At 36.9% G+C, this 19,749-nt stretch overlaps 1 pseudogene; it reads right to left on the bottom strand.

Annotated features, from left to right (window-relative positions):
- Positions 1 to 18,654: 18,654 nt before the first annotated feature.
- On the bottom strand, positions 18,655 to 19,328 carry LOC123231373 (annotated as a pseudogene).
- Between the last annotated feature and the right edge of the window lie 421 nt (positions 19,329 to 19,749).

Here is a 19,749-nt window from a genome sequence, read left to right as displayed (position 1 = left end):
TCGAACTTTCCATTTAGTCCTGGTCTTTTCTGTGCAAATACTTGGAAATCTTCTATCTTGTTGAATGCCCAAACTTTCCCCTGGAAGTATATAGTTAGTTTTGATGGGTAGGTGATCCTTGGTTGTAGACCCAGTTCTCTTGCCTTTCTGAATATCATATTCCAAGCCTTGAGGTCTTTTAGTGTGGAGGCTGCCAGATCCTTTGTGATCCTTATTCATGCTCCTTGATATTTGAATTGTCTCTTTCTGGATTCTTATAAGACTTTTTCTTTTACTTGGAAGCTCTTGAATTTGGCTATTATATTCCTGTGGATTGCTTTTTCTGGGTCTAGTGTAGAGGGTGATCTATGGATCCTTTTAATTGCTATATTGCTCTCTTGTAGAACTTCTGGGCAATTTTGCTGAATAATTTCTTTTAGTATGGAGTCCAAATTTCTACTAATTTCTGCTTTTTCAGGAAGACCAACGATTCTTAGATTGTCTCTTCTAGACCTGTTTTCTTGGTCTGTCATTTTCTCATTGAGATATTTCATGTTTCCTTCTATTTTATCAGTCTTTTGACTTTGTTTTATTTGTTCTTGCTGTCTTGAGAGATCATTAGCTTCTAATTGCTCAATTCTAGCCTTTAGTGACTGGTTTTTCATAATAATCTTTTGGTTTTCCTTTTCAATCTGGTCATTTCTGATCTTCAATTGATTTGTCTCACTTTCCAATTGTGAAATTCTGCCTTTACAACTGTTATTTTCTTGCCAGATCTCTTCCATCTTTCTCATCATCTCAGATTTGAACTCTTCATTAGCTTGTGATCAGTTTTCATTATTTTGGGAAGGTTTGGATGTGGTTACCTGTTTGCTCCGTTGTCTGGATTTTCTCTGTGTAAAAGTTGTCGAGTGTTACTGATTTCTTCTTGATGATCTTTCTCTTTTGGGGTTCTTGTCTCTGGCTTACCATTGTTAGCCCTGTGCCCTCTCAGGTTAATCTTCACACTCAGGGACTGTCTGAGCTCTTTAGGCTCCTGAGGTCTCAAGTCTAGTTATTCTCAGGGTCAAGCCTCCTGGTGGTCCCCTTGCTTGTTCCTCTGCCCAAAGCTCCTTTAACAGTTTCAGGGAGCTGCTTCCACAGTCATGCACCCATCTGCACTGGGTTCCCACTCAAGGTCCAAGCCTGGGCTCTAGATCCTTGTCTAAGCCTGCATCCTCGCCTTCACCCACTCTGAACTCAAGGTCTGTGTTCAAATTCCCCACGTTTTTTAGTCTTTTGGGGTCTTAAGTCTTGCTACTCTCAGGAGCCAGTCCTGGAGCTGCCAATGACTTAATGTGTACCCCAAACTTGCTCTAATTCTTGTGCTCCAGCTTTGGCACTGTAGGTGGTGTGGGAGGGAGGTTGTTGGCCAGCAATCATTTTAGTGAGAGCTGTTTCACCCCTTTATAGTATGGAAATGCTCCAATTCCATGTACCTTCAATGCTGTGCTGTATTGTGGGGTCCCTTTGTCTGGATTTGTTTTTATGTCCCCTTGAGGAGTTCTATATATTTTGTTTAGGAGAGGTTAAGCAGCAGGTTTTTACTCTACCACCATCTTAACCTGCCACTGGTATATTTTTATTATCTATTTCCTCTTTAAGTTCCACTAGTTTCTCCTTTAGAAATCTGGATGCTATACCATTTGGTACAAACATGTTGAATATTGCTCTTTCCTCATTGTCTATATTGCCTATACCATTTGGTGCATACATGTTGAATACTGCTCCCTTCCCTATCTCTTTTAAACAGATCTATTTTTACTTTGTCTTTGTCATATATCATGATTGCGACTCTTGCCTTCTTTTTCTCAGTTTATATCCAATAGATTTTGTGCCAGAATTTTACCTTTACCCTGTGTGTGTTTACCTCCCTCATGTGTGTTTCTTGTAGATAACATATGGTAGGATTTTAGTTTTTAATCCACTCTGCTATTTGCCTCCATTTTATGGGTGAGTTCATCCCATTCACAATCAGAGTTATGATTATCACTTGTGATTCCCAAACATTTTGATTTCCTCTCCCTCCTTGTTGTGACATCAGGATCACAACCAATTAGTTGTTGAGACTTTTTTTCTGATTTGAGTAATTACTAACCCTGTAAGTTCTAAATAACTACTGAGGGATTTAGTTTGTTGATTAGATAAATGCAGCCATTCAATTATATCCTCTCCTTGATGTAACACACTTTCTAATCCTTGTGAAAGTAAATTGTTTTTGCCTAATAATAAGCCTGCATATTCTTGGGAAATAGAGAAGTTAAGGTTGGAGAAAAATTCATGGCCATTTCAAATATTTTAGGAAGGGCGGCCTATTTTTTCCTCGATTTTGACCTGACCTCGAGACCTGCCTGGAGATTAGTTTTATGGAATCTGACTAAGATTACTATGGTTCTGATTGTGTAGGGCCCTGTTTCTACAGTGTGATGTTCAGTGATATCCTCTATGACACTTTGGGCATAGACCAGGAGGAGGTTTTGGTTACAATTTGAGGCAAGTCCTCTGAAAATGGCTTGTTTGGCCTCAGAAGTAACGGGGTCCTCTAGGTCTTTTAATCTGTGCTTCTAAGAGATTCTTATGTTCCAATATGCCTATGTCCTGGCAAGACATTAAAAAATCTGATACCTATTGCCTTAATGGGAGCCAGTGCCTTTTTGGAGTCTGATTTGAATTTTTATATGAAAAATCTTTTCAGAGAATTTCTCTGGCTCTTTTATGAGGAATTTGGCTTTTGATAGCAATGGATAATATGTCTACAAAATCTGCAAAATTTTCCAAGGGCCTTTGCATAATTTCTGTATATGAATTTGCCACCTTTTCTTTTTTTGGTAAATATTGCCGCTCCCTTTTTGCCACTAATGCAATATGACCATAGATTTGTTCTGTATATAATATTAGTCTATCAAGGATTCCAAATTCTTCTCCTACCAACTGATCATAATAGCTAATCCAGCCAGTCTACTTTCTCTGGCCTGTTCTTTACATAAATGTTGAAATTTTTATTTCCAATTTAAATAGCCACCACCATTAAGCATTAATTCTGCTAAGACATGCCAGTCATGTAGTGCAAGAAACTGTTGACTGATATTTCTAATTAGTACCATAGTGAATTAAGCTGTATTCCCATTCTGGACTACAATATCTCTGAGAGCTTTAAGGGCTTTAAATTTGAACATTCTGTGCTCTGCCAAATCTCTTGGCATTATGGGGTATGATAGGAGTTTTGCTCTGTCCTCTGGTGGTGTTCTTTCTATCAGTTTGTCTGACTGAGAGTACTTTGGGAGTTTTAGGTGGTGGAGGCAGGTTAAGAGGATCAGGCTGAATTTTAAAGGAAGTATCAGAGTAGGCTGGGTGTGTGGAAGAAACAGATGTAGCTTCAGTTGCAACAGTGGTGGCCATAGCAGGTGTCTGAGGAATAGGTGTAGCTTTAGCCATGGCCCCATGAGTCTGGTACATGAACACATAGGTTACAATATTAATAAAACTTTCAAGATTAGAATATACCTGGGATGCCACACTATTTCTGTCCTTTCTTCTTTTTCTTTTTCCTTCTACACCAGTGTTTTGCTTTTAATCACTCATTTTCAAGCTGCTTAATTCTGGCTTTAAAGACATTATTTTCTTGTTTTAGTTCATGTACCTCTGTTTTCAGATGACTTATTTTGCTTTTTAAGTTCTTTTCTTAATTGTCTTCAGCCTCTATTAATTGGTTTTTGAATTGTGTTTTGCATTATTCCAAAACCTGCGTCTAATTTGCTGGAATTCCTGTGCTTATGTTTGGTGTTCCTTGATTGTCCTTTGTTCCATTTGTTTTTTTTGTTCATTTCCTTGGATTGAAGCTGTCAACTGTAATTTCTTTTTTCTTTTTCTGTTGTTTACTCACATTTTTTTCCTATTTCTCCCCCCTGTAAAGATTGAAATTAATATTCAATGCCTCCAAAGTATAATATTTATAGGGATTTTTATTTAAAAGGCCCTGGGGAAGACCGTAACTCACCCTTCACCACCTCACCTTCTCTCCCAAAAGCACCGACAACATGCCCCCCATAACCATATCAAAAAACAGCCTGTGAAACCCACAACCAATAGGAAAAGGCTAAAGGCCTTATGGGTATGGTGAAAAGGAGTTTGGGTACTGTAGTTTTAACTCACAACCAATAGGAAAAGGCTTAAGGAATTATGGGCAATGTAGTTTTAAAGGGAATACAAGGTATTTTCAACTTTACACCCCCCCACCCCCCTACCCCGTAATCTTGCTCCTTTGATTATTTGCTGGATATGTTGGTTTGGACTATTCTGTCCTAAGGGACTTCTCTTCTCTACTGATTGACTAGGTTAGGCTGATGGTATTAATCAGCCCTGTAGTCAGATCTTCCCCAACTGGCAGCAGAAGCTGAAGGTGTAGCTGCAGGTGTGGAGGCTAAAGGGAGCTGAGCTTCCCACCCTGTTACTCTATAGTGGCTTCAGCCTGTTCCCTGGTAGCTTAGTCAGAAAGGCTCTCATTTGAGTCAATTGGGGGGTAGTGTTGGAGATTGAGCTTCTCTGACCTCTGAAGGCTTCTTATCTGCCCTATTGAAAAGATTAAGCCATGGCGGAGCTGGATGTGGTTTGAGGCCAAAAGCTTGAGAAGGAGGGGCAAGATGGCTACCCTCTCTGAGCTTCTCCTCCAGCTGACTCCCTGCTGCCTGGGTTCAGCCCACTGAGCCTAGCACAGCTGTACCATCAAAACACTTCCTCTGGGCTAGAACCCTTGCATGCCCAGACACAGTAGTGGGAAATGTCCTAGGAACTTCTTTCTTCTTTTCCTTTGAACCTAAGAGTTCAAGAATTCAGGCACTTTTTTTCTTTTCAAACCTTTTAAGTTGAATCCAGCAGGAGGGTCACCCAGCTCTGTCCCATTGTTAGATTTGGTTTTCTGTCCCCTTGAAGCACTTTGTTTTTGATTGGGATGGAAGGGTTTTCAGAGAGGTCTGGACTTTTGCTGATTCTAAGCCGCCATCTTGACTCTGTCCCTCTATGATGATCAAAGGAAATGACTGTAAAGCTCTTAGTACAGTATAAGCACTTAATATATGTAAATATTATATAAATTCTAGTTATTGTTATTATTATAGATGAGTAAATTATTTTTGAGAGTTGCTGAAGTATGTTGACATGGCTTTTGGTTAACATGGATAGACATTAAATAAGATCTGATCTGACACATGATATCTTCAAGGAAGGAAAATGATGGAAGTGTGAGCTGCCTAAATGAGATAAAGGGCATACAAGGCTGATATTCAGGAAGCTGGCTAATATCTCCTAGTTCTGAGAGGATTGCTAAATTGCAATTATATTCATTTGCCCACTTTCAAATACCTCTAGTCTAGGGGTATTAGTTTAATTGTTCTAAAGGTGGGAATGGAAAAATATTCTAGCTTCTTTCACTCTGCATCAATTTCTGGAGGTCTTTCCAGTTCACATGGAATTCCTCCAGTTTATTATTCCTTTGAGCACAATAGTATTCCATCACCAACATATACCACAATTTATTCAACCATTCCCCAATTGAAGGGCATGCCCTCATTTTCCAGTTTTTGCCAAAAACAAAAAGCTCGGCTATAAATATTTTTGTACAAGTCTATCTATCTATGATCTCTTTGGGGTACAAACACAGCAATGCTATGGCTGGAACAAAGGACGGGTAACCTTTTAGAACTCTTTGGGCGTAGTTCCAAATTGCCATCCAGAATGGTTGGATTGGTTCACAACTCTACCAGCAGTGCATTAATGTCCCAATTTTGCCACATCCCCTCCAACATTCATTACTCTCCCCTGCAATCATTTTAGTCAATCTGCTAGGTGTGAGGTGGTACCTCAGAATTGTTTTGATTTGTATTTTTCTAATTATTAGAGATTTAGAACACTTTCTCATGTGTTTATTGATAGTTTTGATTTATTTATCTGAAAATTGCCTTTTCATGTCCCTTGCCCATTTATTGATTGGGGATTGGCTTAATTTTTTATACAATTGATTTAGCTCCTTGTATTTTTGATCTCTGTCAGAGTTTTTGTTGAAAAGATTTTCCCCCAGTTTGTTGTTTCCTTTCTGATTTTGATTGCATTGTTTTTGTTTGTACAAAAACTTTTTAATATAATATAATCAAAATTATTTATTTTACATCTTGTAATTTTTTCTAACTCTTCCTTGGTTTTAAAATTTTCCCTTTCCCAAAGATCTGACAGGTATACTATTCTATGTTCACCTAATTTTCTTATACTTTCCTTCTTTCTTATATTCAAGTCATTCACACATTCTGAATTTATCTCGGTGTAGCGTGTGAGATGTTGATCTAAAACTAATCTCTACCACATTGTTTTCCAATTTTCCCAAAAGATTTTGTCAAATAGAGGATTTTTATCCCCAAAATTGGGCTCTTTGTGTTTATCATACACTGTCTTGCTGACATTACTTACACCAAGTCTATTTCACTGATCCTCGCTTCTGGCTCTTAGCCAGTACCATATCGTTTTGATGACTGCTGCTTTATAGTATAGTTTAATATCTGGTACTGCTAGGCCACCTTCCTTCATGTTTTTTTTGTCATTATTTCTCTTGATATACTTGATCTTTTTTTCTTCCAAATGAACATTGTCATAGTTTTTCTAATTCAGTAACTAAATTTTTTGGTAGTTTGATAGGTATGGCACTAAATAGGTCAATTAATTTGAGTAAAATGGTCATTTTTATTATGTTAGCTCATCCTACCCATGAGCACTCAATGTTTTTCCAATTGTTTAGATTTAGTTTTAAGTGTTTGGAAAGTGTTTTGTAGTTATGTTCATATAATTCCTGTGTTTGTGTTGGTAGATAGATTCCTAAGTATTTTATATTGTCTAGGATGATTTTAAATGGTGTTTCTCTTTCTACCTCTTGCTGCTGTGATGTATTTGAAATATATAGAAATGCTGATGATTTATATGCATTTATTTTGTATCCTGCAACTTTGCTAAAGTTGTTGATTATTTCCACTAGTTTTTAGTTGATTCTCTAGGATTTTTAAGTAGACCATCATATCCTCTGCAAAGAGTGATAGCTTAGTCTCCTCATGGCCTATTTTAATACTTTTAATTTCTTTTTCTTCTCTACTTGCTATTGCTAGTGTTTCTAGTACAATGTTAAATGATAGAGGTGATAGTGGGCATCCTTGTTTCATGTCTGATCTTATTGGGAAGGCTTCTAATTTATCCCCATTGCATATGATGATTGTTGACGGTTTTAGATATATACAGTTTATTATTTTTAGGAATGGTCCTTTTATTCCTATACTTTTTAGTGTTTTCAATAGGATGGATGTTGTATTTTGTCAAAGTCTTTTTCAGCATCTAATGAGATAATCATGTGGTTTTTGTTGGTTTGCTTGTTGATATGGTCAATTATGTGAATGGTTTTCTTGATGTTGAACCATCCTTGCATTCCTGGTATAAATCTCATCTGATCATAATGAATAATCCTTGTGATCACTTGTTCAAGTCTCCTTGCTCGTATTCTGTTTAAGATTTTTGCATCTATGTTCATTAAGGAGATGGGACTGTAGTTTTATTTCTCTGTTTTTGATCTACCTGTCTTTGGGATAAGTACCATATTTGTACCATAAAAGGAGTTTGATAGAACTCCTTCTTTGTTTATTATGTCAAATAGTTTGTATATTATTGGAATTAGTTGTTCTTTGAAGGTTTGATAGAATTCACTTGTGAATCCATTTGGTAATGGGGATTTTTTCTTAGGGAGTTCTTGATGGCTTGTTCAATTTCTTTTTCTGATATTGGATTATTTAAGCATTCTATTTCTTCTACTGTTAATCTAGGCAATTTATATTTTTGTAACTATTCATCCTTATCACCTAGATTGTTATATTTTTTGCCATATAATTGCACAAAATAGTTTTTAATGATTGACTTGATTTCCTCTTCATTAGAGGTGAGGTCATTTTTATTATGTTAGCTTATCCTACCCATGAGCACTCAATGTTTTTCCAATTGTTTAGATTTAGTTTTAATTGTTTGGAAAGTGTTTTGTAGTTATGTTCATTTTTTTTTCATCTTTGATACTGATGATTTGGATTTCTTCTTTCCTTATGTTAATTAGATTGGCCAGTTCTTTCTTAATTTTGTTTGTTTTTTTCAAAGTACCAGCTTCTAGCTTTATTTATTAATTTAAAAGTTCTTTTACTTTTAATTATATTGATTTCTTCTTTAATTTTTATAATCTCTAATTTTGTGTTTAGCTGTGGATTTTTAATTTGTTCCCTTTCTAATTTTTTAATTTGTATGCCCAGTTAATGGACCTTTGCCCTCTTTAATTTGTTAATAATGCATTTAAGGTTATACATTTTCCCCTGAGTACTGCCTTAGATGTTTCTCACAGAGTTTGGTAGGATGTCTCATCAGTGTCATTCTTTTCAATGAAATTATTGATTGTTTCTATGATTTCTTCCTTAACTAACTGGTTTTGGAGAATCATATTACTTAATTTCCAATTAGCTTTTGATTTGCTTGTCCATGTGCCCTTACTAATTATTATTTTTATTGCATTATGATCTGAAAAGGTTATGTTTATTATTTCTGCTCTTTTGAATTTATTTGCAATGTTTCTATGCCCTATTACATGGTCAGTCTTTGTGAATATACCATTGTGCAGCTGAAAACAATGTGTATTCCTTTTCGTCCCCATTTATTTTTCTCCAAATATCTACTAAATCCAATTTTTCTTGGATTTCATTCACCTCTCATCTCTTTCTTATTTATTTTTTGGTTTGGTTTATCTAGATCTGAAAGAGGAATATTTAGATCTCCCACTAGTATGATTTTACTATCTATTTCCTTCTTCAGCTCTGCCAATTTCTCCTTTAGAATCTGGATGCTATACCATTTGGTACATACATGTTGAGAGCACTGTTATATCCTCATTGTCTATACTGCCTTTAATCGGGATGTAATTACCTTTCCTGACTCTTTTAATCAGATCTATTTTTACTTTGACTTTGTCAGAAATCATGATCACCACTCCTTCTTTTTCTCAGTTGAAGCCCAAAAGATTTCGACCCAGCCTTTGACCTTAAACGTTTGTATCTTCACCCGCCGCATATGTGTTTCTTGTAGAGAACGTATGGTAGGATTTTGGTTTCTAAACCACTCGGCTATTTGTTTCCATTTTTTTGGGGGTGAGTTCATCCCATTCACATTCAGAGTTATAATTTTCAGTTCTGTACTCCCCACCATTTTTGGTATCCTCTACTAGTTCTACCCCTTCTTCTTACACTATTTTTAAACCAGTGTTTTGTTTTAGACCAGCCCCCCTTGTCCTCTCCCTTGAATTACTTCCCTTTCCACCCCATCCCTTATTATTCCCATCTTCTTTTTAAGGCCTAAAGAATTCTCTCTCCCATCTCCTCCCCTTCCTTTTTTGACCTCCCCTTTCCCTGTTTCCTTTAGTTAATCCATTCTGACTTTCTCATAGGGTTACATAGAATTCTATATCCTAATGGATATAGCTACTCTTCCCTCTCAGGGTTAATTCCACTGAGAGTATGGTTTAAATATTACCTCCTAATGCTCTCTTCCTCTCCTTTTTATAATAATATTCATCCCCTCCCCTTCCCATGCTCTCTTTCTGTGGTATAGAATGTTCTATTTTTCTTACTCATTAAAATTTTTCTTGATACCATCTACTATTCACACCCCCCGCCTATTTTTCCCCTGCTCCATCTCATCTTAGTCCATTTAGTGCTTCAACCTCTCCATATGAATAATTCTTCTAATTACATAATAGTGAATACAGTTTTTGAAAATTACACTTAAAGTTTCTTCATATAGAAATACAAATAATTTGATCTCATTAAGGCCCTTAAAGAGGTAAATTTAAAAATAAGAGCTTTCTTTCTTTTCCCTCTGTTTCTTATGTACCTTTTCATGTTTCTCTTCATTTTTGTGGTCTGATAGCAAACTTTCCATTTAGTTCTGGTCTTTTCTGTGCAAGTACTTAGAAATTTCCTATCTTGTTCAATGCCCATATGAAATTTCTCCTGGAAGTATATAGTCAGTTTTGATGTGTAGGTGATGCTTGGTTGTAGACCCAGTTCTCTTGCCTTTCTGAATATCATATTCCAAGTCTTGAGATCTTGTATTGTCGAGGCTGCCAGATTCTGTGTGATCCTGATTGGTGCTCCTTGATATCTGAATTGTCTCTTTCTGGCTTTTGGAAAATTTTTTCCTTTACTTGGAAGCTCTTGAATTTGGCTATTATATTCCTGGGGATTGTCTTTTCACAGTCTAGTGTAGAGGGTGATCTATGGATCCTTTCAATTGCTATATTGCTCTCTTGTAGAACTTCAGGACTGTTTATTTTTCTAATTTAAACATTTATTAATATTCATTTTTAACCTGTTTACATGCTTCATGCCCCTACTTTCCCCTTCACCCCTACCCCCTGCTGTTCCCCCACCCATGGCCTACGTACATTTCCACTGGATGCAACATGTGTCCTTGTTCAGGGCTTATTTCCATATTGTTGTTAGTTGCATTGGTGTGGTAGTTTCCAGTCTACATCCCCAATCATGTCTGCCTCAGCCAATGCGTTCAAGCAATTATTTATCTTCTATGTTTCCTCTCCTGCAGTTCTTCCTCTAAATGTGGGTAGCATTCTTTACCATAAATCCTTCAGAGCTGTCTTATGTCATTGATTTGTTGCTGGTAAAGAAGTAAATTGTATTCGATTTTACCATAGTATATCCATCTCTGTGTACAGTGTTCTTCTGGCTCTGCTCCTTTCGCTCTGCATCAGTTCTTGGAGGTCTTCCAGTTCACCTGGAACTCCTCCAGTTTATTATTCCTTTTAGCACAATAGTATTCCATCACCAGCATATACCACAGTTTGTTCCTCCATTCCCCAATTGAAGGGCATACCCTCCTTTTCCCGTTCTTTGCCACTACAAAAAGCATAGCTATAAATATTTTTGTACAAGTCTGTTTATCTATGATCTCTTTGGGGTACAAAACCAGCAATGGTAAGGCTTGAACAAAGGGCAGGCATTCTTTTATAGCCCTGTGAGCATAGTTCCAACTTACCAGCCAGAATGGTTGGATCATTTCACAACTCCACCAGCAATGCAAAAATGTCCCAATTTTGCCACATCCCCTCCAGCATTCATTACTCTCCCCTTCTTTCATTTTAGCCAATCTGCTAGGTATGAGGGTTACCTCAGAGTTGTTTTGATTTGCATTTCTCTAATTATTAGAGATTTAGAACCCTTTCTCATGTGCTGATTGATACTTTTGATTTCTTTACCTGAGAATTGCCTATTCATGTCTCTTGCCCATTTTTCAATTGGGGAATGGCTTGATTTTTTATACAATTGATTTAACTCCTTATATATTTGAGTAATTAGACCCCTGTCAGAGTTTTTTGTTATAAAGATTTTTTCCCAATTTGTTGTTTCCCTTCTGATTTGACTACATTGTTTTTGAATGTATAAAAGCTATTTAGCTTAATATAATCAAAACAATTTAATTTACATTTTGTAATTTTCTCTAACTCTTGCTTGGTTTTAAAATCTTTCCTTTCCTAGAGATCTAACAGGTGTACTTTTTTGTGTTCTCTTATTTATAGTTTCCCTCTTTATATTCAGGTCATTTACCCATTCTGAATTTATCTTATTTCCCAGCAGTTTTTGTCAAATAGTGGATTCATGTCCCAAAAGTTGGGCTCTTTGGGTTTATCATACACTGTCTTGCTGTTTTCATTTACCCCAAGTCTATTCCATTGATGTTCCCTTTTATCTCTTAGCCAGTACCATATTGTTTTGATGACTGCTGCTTTATAGTATAGTTTAATATCTGGTACTGCTAGGCCCCCTTCCTTCACATTTTTTTTTCATTATTTTCCTTGATATTCTTGATCTTTTGTTATTCCAAATGAAATTTGTTATAGTTTTTCGTAATTCAGTAAAGAAGTTTTTTGGTATTATGATAGGTATGGCGCTAAATAGATAAATTAATTTGGGTAGAATGGTCATTTTTATTATGTTAGCTCATCCTACCCATGAAGAATTAATGGCTTTCCAATTGTTGAGATCCAGTTTTATTTGTTTGGAAAGTGTTTTGAAGTTGTTTTCATATAATTGTTGAGTTTGTTTTGGTAGATAGATTCCCAAGTATTTTATATTGTCTAGGGTGATTTTAAATGGTGTTTCTCTTTCTACCTCTTGCTGCTCTAATGTGTTGGAAATATATAGAAATGCTGATGATTTATGTGCATTTATTTTGTATCCTGCAACTTTGCTAAAGTTGTTGATTATTTCTACAAGCTTCTTAGTTGATTCTCTAGGATTTTTTAAAGTATACCATCATATCAACTGAAAAGAATGATAGCTTAGTCTCCTCATTGCCTATTTTGATACCTTCAATTTCTTTTTCTTCTCTAATTGCTATTGCTAGTGTTTCTAGTACTATGTTCAATAATAGAGGTGATAATGGGCATCTTTGTTTCACACCTGATCTTATTGGGCAGGCTCCTAATTTGTCCCCACTGCATATAATGCTTGTTGATGGCTTTAGGTATATGCTTTTTATTATTTTTAGGAAGGGTCATTCTATTTCTATACTTTTCAATGTTTTAAATAGGAATGGATGCTGTATTTTGTCAAAGGATTTTTCAGCATCTATTTAGATAATCATGTGATTTTTGTTTATTAGACTGTTGATATGCTCAATTATGTGGATGGTTGTCTTAATGTTGAACCATCCTTGTATTCCTGGTATAAATCCCACCTAATCATGGTGGATGATCTTCTTAATTACTTGATGGAGTCTCTTTGCTAATATTCTATTTAAGATTTTTCATCTATGTTCATTAGGTAGATTGGTCTATTGTTTTCTTTCTCTGTTTTTGGTCTACCTGGCTATGGGTTCAGTACTATATTTGTGTCATAAAAGGAATTTGGTAATACTCCTTCTTTACTTATCATATCAAATAATTTGTATAGTATTAGGATTAGTTGCTCTTTTAATGTCTGATAGAATACACTTGTGAATCCATCCGGTCCTGGTGATTTTTTCTTAGGGAGTTCTTTGATGGCTTGTTCAATTTCTATTTCTGATATGGGATTATTTAGATATACCATTTCTTCTGCTGTTAATCTAGGCAATTTATATTTTTGTAAATATTGATCCATATCTCCTAAATTCTTATATTTATTGCCATATAATTGGGTGAAAAGGTTCTTAATGATTGCCTTAATTTCCCCTTCATTAGAGGTGAGGTCTCCCTTTTCATCTTTGATACTGTCAATTTGGTTTTCTTCTTTCCTTTTTCTTATTATATTGACCAATACTTTGTCTGTTTTATCTCTTTTTTCAAAATACCAGCTTCTAGTCTTATTTATTAATTCGATAATTTTTTACTTTTGATTTTATTAATTTCTCCCTTGATTTTTAGTATTTCTAATTTAGTTTTCATCTGGGGGGTTTTAATTTGCTCACTTTCTAATTTTTTGAGTTGCATACCCAATTCACTAATCTCTGCCCTGCTTAATTTGTTAATATATCCACTCAAGGATATAAATTTCCCCCTGAATACTGCCTTGGCTGCATCCCATAGAGTTTGGTAGAATGTCTCATTATTGTCATTCTCTTCAGTGAAATTGTTGATTGTTTCTATGATTTCTTCTTTGACTGATTGGTTTTGGAGAATCATATTATTTAATTTCCAAATGGTTTTTGATTTTCCTGTCCAGGTGCCCTTACTAATTATTATTTTTTTGCATTATGATCTGACAGGTTTACATTTATTATATCTGCTCTTTTGCATTTGTTTGCAATGATTCTATGCCCTATAACATGGTCAATCTTTGTGAATTTGTCGTGTGCAGCTGAAAAGAAGGTGTATTCCTTTTTGTCCCTATTTATTTTCCTCCACATATCAATTAAATCTAATTTTTCTAGGACTTCATTCACCTCTCTTACCTCCTTATTTATTTTTTGGTTTTAATTTATCTAGATCTGAAAGAGGAATATTTAAATCTCCCACTGTTATGGGTTTACTATCTATTTCCTTCTTGAGCTCTGCCAGTTTCTCCTTTATGAATTTGGATGCTATACCACTCTGTGAATACATATTGAGCAGTGTTATTTCCTCATTGTTCATTCTGCCTTTAATCAGGATGTAATGACTTTCCCTGTCTTTTTTAATCATATCTATTTTTACTTTGGCCATGTCAGAGATCATAATATCCACTCCTGCCTTCTTTTTTTCATTTGAGGCCCAAAAGATTTTTCTCAAGCCCTTAACCTTAAACTTGTGTGTGTCTACCCCCCTCATACATGTTTCTTGTAGACAACATATGGTAGGATTTTGGTTTCTGATCCACTCTGCTTTTTGCTTTCGTTTTATGAGAGAGTTTATCCCATTTACATTCAGAGTTACAATTATCAGTTGTGAATTCACTGACATTTTTGTATCCTCCCCTAGACCCACCCCTTCTTCTTACACTATTTTCTTTTAAACCAGTGGTTTGCTTTGAACTGTTATCCCTTATCCCCTCCCTTGAGTGACTTCCCTTTCTGCCTGCTCCCTTGTTATTCCTCTTTTTTTGTTTTTTAAAGGCCTAATGAGTTCCCTCCCCCTTCTTCTTCCCTCCCTTTTTTGACCTCCCCCCTGCTCCCTTTGGTTTATCCCTTCTGACTTTCTCAGTAGGAATCTATAAGAGTTTTATGTCCGAAAGGATAATAAAGCTACTCTTCCCTCCCCAGGTTGGTTATACTGAGAGCAAGGTTTGATTATTACCTCTTAATGCTCTCTTCCCATCCTTCTTATAATAGTATTTATCCCCTCCCCTTCCCATGCCCTCTTTGTATGTAATAGAATATCCTATTTGTCTTATTTACTCAGATTTTTCATGGTGTCCCCTACTATTCACCCCCCTCTTTCACACCCCCAATGTCATCTTAGACCATTTAGTATCCTGTCCTCTCCCTATGGATTATTCTTCTGGTTGCTAAAATAGTGAATATTATAATAGTGAATCTAGTTCACTACACAGAATTATACATAGCATTTCTCCTCATAGTAATACAGATAATTAGACCTTATTTAAGCCCTTAAAGAGTCAAGTTTAAAGAATTATGATTTTTCTTTCTTTTCTCTCTGTTTCTTATTTACCTTTTCATGTTTCTCTTGATTTTTTTTGGCTGGGTATCAAACTTTCCATTTAGTCCTGGTCTCTTTTGTGCAAAAATTTGGAAATCTTTAATTTTGTTGAATGCCCCTACTTTCCCCTCATTGTATATAGCCAGTTTCCATGGGTAGTTGATCCTGAAGGCCCAGCTCTCTTGCCTTTCTGAATATCATGTTCCAAGCTGTGAGGTCTTTTAGCATGGAGGCTGCCAGATCCTATGTGATCCTGATTGGTGCTCCTTGATATTTGAATTGTGTCTTTCTGGCTTCTTGTAAGATTTTCTCTTTTACTTGGAAGCTCTTGAATTTGGCTATTATATTCCTTGGCATTGTCTTATCTGGATCGAGTGTAGAGGGTGATGACTCGATCCTTTAAATGTCTATATTGCCCCCTTGTAGAACTTCAGAACAATTTTGCTGAATAATTTCTTTTAGTATGGAGTCCAAATTTCTATTAATTTCTCCCTTTTTAGGGAGACCAATGATTCTCAAATTGTCTCTTCTAGACCTGTTTTCTTGGTCTATCACTTTCTCATTGAGATATTTCATGTTTCCTCCTATTTTTTCAGTCTTTTGACTTTGTTTTATTTGTTTTTGTTGTCTTGAGAGATCATTATCTTCTAATTGTTCAATTCTAGCCTTTAAGGACTGGTTTTCGGCTATAATCCTTTCGTTTTCCTTTTCAATCTGGTCATTTCTGGTCTTTAGTTAACTTGTCTCACTTTCCAATTGCGAAATTCTGCCTTTTAAACAGGTATTTTCTTGCCAGATCTCTTCCATCTTCTTCAACATCTCATTTTTGAACTCTTCAATAGATTGTGACCAGCTTTCATTGTTTTGGGAAGGTTTGGATTTTTGTTTGTCCTCCTCTGTTTTCTGGATTTTCTCTGTGTAGAAGTTGTCAAGTGTTCCAGAGTTTTTCTTGATAATCTTTTTCTTCTGGGCTTCCCTATGGCTTGCCATCGTTAGCCCCACCCCTTTTCACCTTTGTCTTCACACTCAGGGTCTGCCTGCACTTTCTAAGCTCCTGAGGGCTCTGGTCTCCTTGTCCTTGGTGTCAGGCCTCCTGGTAGTCCCCAGTCTGCCCCTCTGCCTGAGGCTCCTTCAGCGGTCTCGGGTGCTGCTTCCAAAGCCACGGGTCTTCACTCGATTGTCCTACCTTGCATTGGAGATCTTTATTCGTGTCTAGGCAACTGCCTTCACCCACGCAGATGCTCAGGGAAAGTCCCTGCCTTAGAGATCTTTGTCTGTGCCTGGGGCACTGCCTTCACCCATGCAGACACTAGGGAAAGTCCTTGCTCTAGAGATCTTTGTCCTCGCCCGGGGCAATATCTTCACCTGGGCAAACTCTGGGGAACTTCGGTGTGTGCCCCCCAGCCACTTTGGGTCCCATGTCTTGCAGCTCACAGGTACAAGCCCTGGGGCTGCTAGTGATTTATTGCTTGCCCCAATCCTGTTTTCACTCTTGTGTGTTGTCCTTGGAGCTGTGCGTGTTGTGTGTGTGGGGGTGGAGGGGCTTCTTCCTCTTGCGTTTTAGTGAGAGCTGTTTCACCCCTTTATAGTGTGGAAATGCCCTGATTCTGCGTACCTTCAATGTTGTGCCCTGTTGTGGGGTTCCTTCGTTCGTCTGAGTTTGTTTTTATGTCCCCTTGAGGAGTCCTGTAAGCTTCAGTTAGGAGAGATCGAGCGGCTGCTCCTTACTCTGCCTCCATCTTAACTGGAAGTCTATAGCATTCACTTCAGGGCAGTTTTGCTGAATAATTTCTTTTAGTATGGAGTCCAAATTTCTATTAATTTCTGCTTTTTCAGGAAGACCAATGATTCTCACATTGTCTCTTCTAGACTTGTTTTATTGATCTGTCAATTTCTCATTGAGATATTTCATGTTTCCTTCAATTTTATCAGTCTTTTGACTTTGCTTTATTTCTTCTTGCTGTCTTGAAAGATCATTGTCCAATTCTAATTGCCCAATTCTAGCCTTTAGAGACTGGTTTTCAGCTATAATCTTTTGGTTTTTCTTTTCATTCTTGTCCTTCATGTTGTTCAAGGCTTCCACTTGGTCTTTTCTGGTCTTCAATTTGCTTATCAATTCATTTAATTTCTGAGTTTCACTTTCAAATTGTGAAATTCTGCTTTTTAAACTGTTATTTTCTTGCCAGATCTCTTCCATCTTTCTCATAATCTCAGATTTGAAATCTTCGAGATCTTGTGACCCATTTTCATTTTTTGGGAAGGTTTGGATGTTTTTAATTGTTTGTCCTCCTCTGTTTTCTGGTGTTTTTTTTTTCTGTGCAAAAGTTATCAAGTGTTAAAGCTTTTTTCTTTGTTTCTTGTTCATTCATTGGGCCTTGCTTGGCATTATTATGCTTTATCTGCCATATGTCTGAATAAGGCAATCTGATTCTCTTTGTATGGAGTGGGGGATGAGTTTTTTTGCCTGAGTCTACTTTGTGAGTCTCCTGGCTTCTCTGAGGATCCTCCTGGGGTCTCTGGTCTAGCTATTTTCAGGGTCGAGCCCCTGTGTTCCTAGCCAGCTGTCCAGAGCCCAGAACTTGGCCCAGGCTTGCCCCTACATCTGAGGTTTTCCCCTTAGTCTTAGTGCTGGGTGTTGCTGCTGCCTCTCTCAAGCCCACTCCCGTGTCCAAGGTCTGAGTTTTCCAGCCTCCTCGATTCTCAGTTCTTTCAGCTCTCAGGGGCAAGTTCCTAGTAGTGCCAGCTAGCTGCCAAGGGGCTTGATTTTGTGCCCCTGATCACTCTAACTCTGGAGGGCAGCCTCTGACTCTGGTACTGTGGGTGCGTTGAGGGAGGTTTGATCTGCTTGTGTTTTTTTTCTTGTTTTTGTTTTTACATTTTTAAACCCTTAACTTCTGTGTATTGGCTCCTAGGTAGAAGAGTGGTAAGGGTGGGCAATGGGGGTCAAGTGACTTGCCCAGGGTCACATAGATGGGAAGTGTCTGAGACCAGATTTGAACCTAGGACCTCTCATCTCTAGGCCTGACTCTCAATCCACTAAGCTACCCAGCTGCCCCTCTGCTTGTATTTTTATGGGAGCTATTACCCCCCTTATAGCGTGGAAGTACCCAAATCCCATGTGCCTTCCATACTGCACCCTACTGTGGGGTCCCTTCTTTCATCTGGATTTATTTTTTGTCCTTTGGAGGTATGCTCTATTGGTTGGTTAGGAAAGCCACCCAGCTTCTATTCAGCCACCATCTTAACCCAAAAGCAGGATTTTCTATTTATAATATGACTATTAAATAATAGAAAAATGAACCCCAATAAACCTTTACATTACCTCAAAAACACATTTAACTTGAGGGATTTATTTTCAGAAATGTTAGTTGTTCTTCAAGTATAGAGAAGGTCACAGGTAGAAGTAGCTCTTGAACTATGAAGTATTTATATCAGTAAAACTTTTTTTCACTTCAATTGATGTCTACTAATTCCACCTCAGAATTGAGTTTTGCATTTGGTGGACTTTTTGCATCAGGATTTCCTTTCTTGCCATAAGCTCATTCAGGATAAATCTCCAGGTGAATCTTTTCTCCTTCACTCATTGGTAAAAGTGCTTCATCCCATCCACTGATAACTTTATCTACTCCAAATTTAAAACTTATTGGCTTAGCATTCTTTCTCTTCTTTGTACTAGTTTGACCATTAGTATTAAAAATAATTCCATTCTGTAAAATTCCTGCGTACCAGCATTGAACAAAATCACTGTTTTGGGGAAAGTTATTTAATCTCCCTGCTTAAGAGTGGATTTTGTATATTTTGGCGGCCCCTCATCCAAAGTCTTTTCCGGTTTGACTTCTGTAGATTTCTTTTCATCAAGCTTCATATTTTTCACCTGCTCTGTCACTTTGGCAGCACTCTCAGTACCTTTGATACACTTACTTTCAATAAGGTGGCTATAGGCTGTGACTATCTGGTCCTTGTTTGCTGTCTTGGCCACATTTTTTATGTTTCCAAGTAATTTATGTTCTACAAAAAATGAATCTGAGCCACTGTCCTGCAAAAACTTGATGATGTCCTTCATGGGGAGTTCCTCACTATGCAGCTGCTCAGCACTCCATGCTGGCTGTGGCCTTGCAGCCAGCATCTTCCTCCTACTGCTTCTATCTGACTGAGCTGGCCCTGGCCCTGGCCCTCAAGCCCTGGCCCTCTTCACAGTCATTGAGAGAGCCTCTATCCCTCTTTTAAAACATAAAAAGATTTAATTACAAAAATACAAAAGAAAAAACAAAAGACCAAGACCCCAATCCATTGATTTTTAGTGAGTCCTTCTGTCTAAATCAAATCCTTGAGCTTTTTGATCAAAGTTAAAAAAAAATTAAAACCTTTTTGACTAATCATAGAACTTAAAAACAATAACTAAATTAAGAATTAAATAAAACAAACTTTTTCTTTCCTATTAGTTGACTGAATTTGGAGATCCAGTATTGCACTGGCATGGAATTTGATATACTGAAGTAAAAGGGTTAGGATATTACTTATATCTGGACATTTTTTAATAAAATATT

The sequence above is a fragment of the Gracilinanus agilis genome, chromosome 1 (assembly GCF_016433145.1).
Source record: "Gracilinanus agilis isolate LMUSP501 chromosome 1, AgileGrace, whole genome shotgun sequence".
NCBI classification, from domain to species: Eukaryota; Metazoa; Chordata; class Mammalia; order Didelphimorphia; family Didelphidae; genus Gracilinanus; species Gracilinanus agilis.
The sequence above is the reverse complement of the archived record's forward strand: the minus strand, read 5'-3'. Positions and strand labels throughout refer to the sequence as shown.